The 4,605-nt window shown below is 37.2% G+C and overlaps 1 non-coding gene across 1 annotated transcript; it reads right to left on the reverse strand.

Annotated features, from left to right (window-relative positions):
* Positions 1-3,484: 3,484 nt before the first annotated feature.
* Positions 3,485-3,591, reverse strand: LOC133833373 (small nucleolar RNA R71). Its single transcript, XR_009892754.1, has one exon. It is a non-coding gene; the product is annotated as a small nucleolar RNA R71 (small nucleolar RNA).
* Between the last annotated feature and the right edge of the window lie 1,014 nt (positions 3,592-4,605).

The following is a 4,605-nucleotide window of genomic DNA, read 5'->3' on the forward strand; positions in this document are numbered from 1 at the left end:
AGTGTATGGAACAAATTAACCAAACACACGAGCTAAACAAGTCTGGAACAAACTAGCAAAACCTAACCGACTGTAAAAAAGCTGGAATTCTAGATAAACCAACTGTAAACTAAGTCGAAACTAGGGCTGGAAAATTTTGCAAACAAGTTTCAACCTCGTAACCTTGAGGTCATATTCAAGGATGAGGAAAAGTAACTGGATAAGCAAAATAAAACTAGATTAGTAAGGTTAGATACCCATTAAGTACTTTTCAACTACATGGTAAAAGTAAGGTTCGACCTTGACAGTAACGAAGTCGAACATGGATATTTTGAATAAACTGTGCATGAATGCATTGTAATTCGAACTTAAATCCAATGTATAATGCGTGCTCGATATTAAGGCAAAAAGCTAAAGGTTAAACAATGTGCATAAAGATTTTCAAATTGAGAGCATAGAAATTACTAAGGTATAAGGTCATAAGATAATTAAATAGCTCAAAATTGAGCTGTAAATTGTCACTGCCCCAGGGGCATAAAAATTAGATATATAATTACAAAAAATTGTAATGGGTCACAGCCCATGATCTCGACTTCAAAGGTTAGATGCCTCTCTAACCGCGGTCCCAGAGGCCTCCGCTGCCTCCTCAGCCTCAAGCTTGGCCTTTTCCTCTTCAAGACGAGCCTGCCATTTGGTGATGAATTCGATTTCCAGGTTGGCTAGGGAGATGGTGTTGAGGTCGGGGTTGTTGACCCAAATTCGATACATCACCATGTCTATGACGCGATCCTTCTTAGTCTTGAACTCCTCTAGAAGACGAGCCTTCTCATCTGCGATAACTTTGAAGGTCATCTTCTTTTCCTCTTCCAGCTTGGCATTGAGTCCCCGGATCTCCTTGATCTCGGAGTTCCTAGCCTCGACCTCCTTCCAGGTCGCCTCCAGCATCGATTCAAGCTCGGGGATCTTCTGGACCTCTTTAAAGGCAGCCTCCAGCGTCGACTCGAGCTCGAAAACTTTCTGGATGGCTGCATCCCTTGCTGCAGCCTCCAGCTTCACTGCTTTAAGTTCATCCTCGAGCTTCAGTTGGGAATCTCTAGCCTCCTGCACAAGTGCCCTGCTCGTAGTAACCTCATTATTCAGCATGAAGTTGTGCTGAATGAGGATACGAGTGCCTACACACAAAAACAGACACGGGTTAGCAAAACACAACATAAGTTAGTACAAAATAATAAGGATAAAACAAAAATAACTAACCGAGGAGAGAAGCTCGCCACCCTTGTTAAAAATAGTGTTGGCATCTCAGCAGGAGGTCAGAAAATCCCATTGAGGGGCCCCGAGGTGGCTAAGACTTTGACCCACGCAAGTCAAAGAATCAGAGCCTAGGTTGACTCCATGATTTCCAGCTAGAATATTGGTCATGAACTCGGGTACATAAGTTGATATTGACAGGAAGCGCTCTCGCACAGGAGCCGGGCTATTTCTCACTGAAGCTGCAAGGATTTTCTAGATTGGTTAGGCAGCAGGAGAAGGCAGAATAATGGGAGGCACCACGGCCTCGATAGCTTTATTCGGTCTGACCTGAGAGGTGGGTTTAGCTGCATGACTTGAATCCATGGGAATGATTAATGAGTTTTAGACTCATTTATCTATGTGTTTTTCAGGAAAAGTATTAGGTGTTTGTTTTGTTTTGTTCTATTTTACGTTTGTTTTTGTATGTTTTCAGGTGTCGAAGGGCTTAGGTGTGGAAACATGGTGGAAAAATTGACAAAATGATAAAAATTGGTGGAAAACGTGTTTCGGAGCACTTCCTGCGACCGCATCAAGGGTGTCTTGCGGCCGCAACTTCAGAGGAGTTTCTGCATTTCTAGAGCATTCCTGTGACTGAAGGATATGTCTACAAAAGAGAAAAATGCAAATTTTTAATTAAGGGTATTTTAGTCATTTCATGTTTAACAAAACACTAATTAGGTTTAAATGACGATAAATGAGAGGGAAGTAGGCACTTTTTCATATCTGGACTGGGAGAGGAGGCTAAGGAGTGCTTTGGATGAAGATTGGATTGATCATCTACAGTTCTTTTCTTTTTCTTTTAGTTTATGTTAATTTCATGTTTATGGATTTCTTAATGATAAACATGATATAAATTCTATTTAGGGTTTTTAATTGAATCTCTTGAATCTTTATTATGAATTAATGCAAGTTTTTAATTTAATCTTCATTTAAGATATATTCAATTTGTGTTGATTATGTATGTGAATGATTGTGCACCTTTTACATGCTATTTATGAATTCAAATCAAAATTTGAGAAGTGAGATTTGGATATGCTAAAATTGAATAGACATAGATTTCAATTTAGAACGAGAGTATCAAATTGGTCTATGTGATTTAGGGCTGAGTTCATTGCTTCCTATTGTTTAGATTTCTCATAGAAATATAGAGAATTTGCATTAGGTCGAGTTTTATATTTCTTAATCTGAATATTTAACACCTTTGCATGTCTTTCATCTTAATGAGAAGAATTATCTTTGTGATTGCATTAATGAATAATAAAGTGGATAGTAGAGGAGATTAGAATCCCTAATTTCTTATCTATATTTGAATCAAGTTTGCTGCAAGATTATTGTTCTTTGTTGTTTTTCAATTAATTCTGTTATTTATTTATTTTAGATTTAAAAATTCCAATTTTTGATTACCAAATAGAAAAATAAAATAAACTATTGGTACTTGATAATCAGTCTCCATGGGAACGATATCGGTCTTACCGAAATAAACTACGAAAGCGATTACGTATACTTGCGTAGCCTTAATTTTCGCAACAAGATTTTGGCACCGTTGCCGGGGACTGAAAAATTATCAATATTAAAATAGTTAATTTTATTTCTAATTTGGATTTATTTTACATAATTTCTAATTTGTTTGGCTGCGGTTGTTCTTTATTTCAGGTATTTTCCTTATATGCGCAGTAGAAGGGGAGATGACAGTCCAATTCCAATTAATCTTGAGTTCGAGAAAGAGTGCAAGCGAAACAGAAAAAACAAGAGGGCTGAAAGTTCCACTGTTGTTACAGCAGATATTAATAACAACAATATGGAAAACATGAGCGGGGGAGCACCACAAAATCATAATCCTGCCCGTCAAAGAGCTCTACGGGACTATGTACTCCCTACTGTCATAGGGGTACACTCATGCATCCGTCCTCCAGCAGTAGAGGCAAATAATTTTGAGATCAAGCCTGCTATATTGCAGATGGTCCAAACTGCTGTTCAATTTAGTGGCCTCCCCACTGAAGACCCCAATATGCACATAGCCAATTTCCTGGAGTTGTGTGCTACTTTCAAGATGAATGGGGTGAGTGATGATGCCATTAGATTGCGCTTGTTCCCATTCTCACTACGAGAGCAAGCGAAAAGTTGGCTGAATTCACTTGAGGCCAATACTATCACCACTTGGGATGCTCTAGCTCAGAAGTTTTTAGCGAAATTCTTTCCACCTGCTAAGGCTGCTAAACTGAGAGAGGAGATTAATAACTTCTCTCAATTTGAGGGAGAATCCTTGTATGATGCTTGGGAGAGGTTCAAGGACTTAATCAGAAAATGTCCCCACCACGGTATTGAGAAGTGGATGTTGGTCCACAACTTTTACAATGGTTTGTGCGGTACCACTCGCACAATCATTGATGCAGCAGCGGGAGGAGAGTTTATGAGCGAAAGTGCTAATGAAGCTTATGAACTCTTAGAGGAAATGGCCACTAATAATTACCAATGGCCAAGTGAACGAGCGGGCAGTAATAACAAGGTTGCAAGGGTTCACGAATTAGATGCAATCACAGCCTTAACTGCTCAACTTGCGTCTCTAACTAAGAAGTTGCAACAAAATACCATGTCTGCCCAGGTTGTGCAAGCCCAAGTAATGTGTGAATTGTGTGGGGGGTCTCATCCTTTTGACCAGTGCCAAGCTGTTTTTGATCCCAACAATGTCCGATGGACCCAAAACAGGTATGTTTTAAAAATTTATACTCGCAAGCGCATGAATCGTATATGGAATATAGTGTTCGTGTAAGCACGAGATCGAACCCAAAGGAGTTGTTGAAAATCGAAAAGAAAACTATTTTAAACCAAAATTAATAAATTCTATCCTAGCTCCAAAGATTGATGAGGATTTGTGACAATAAAATCAAATAAGAGACAATAATAAAGAAATTAAAGACAATATATAAACATAAATTAATAATAGAAATCAAGATAGTAAAATAAAGATTATTAAGATAATAGAATCCACAAAATATAAGTTCAATAATATTTAAAAGTACATTGATTCCCAAGTTTTAGTAATAGTAGAAATTAATCAAACCATCACTTATTCAAATTAGATATTCTATTTAAGCACAAGTTTTTATAAAAATATAGGACTTATCTTCACTTTTAAAATTATAATTTCAAAGCATTTAGAGTAAATCAATCTAATGAAATAATAAATAAATCAATGAACATTATTTATAAGGCAAAACATAATATTTTTGTTCTAAGCATGGATGTGTACAATTTAATGACACATCTTACACAAAGAGTATTATGTTTTTGCACTAATGAATAACAAAGTGTGAATATGTGCTAACAATCCAAAAT

This window comes from Humulus lupulus, chromosome 4, assembly GCF_963169125.1.
Source record: "Humulus lupulus chromosome 4, drHumLupu1.1, whole genome shotgun sequence".
NCBI lineage: Eukaryota > Viridiplantae > Streptophyta > Magnoliopsida > Rosales > Cannabaceae > Humulus > Humulus lupulus.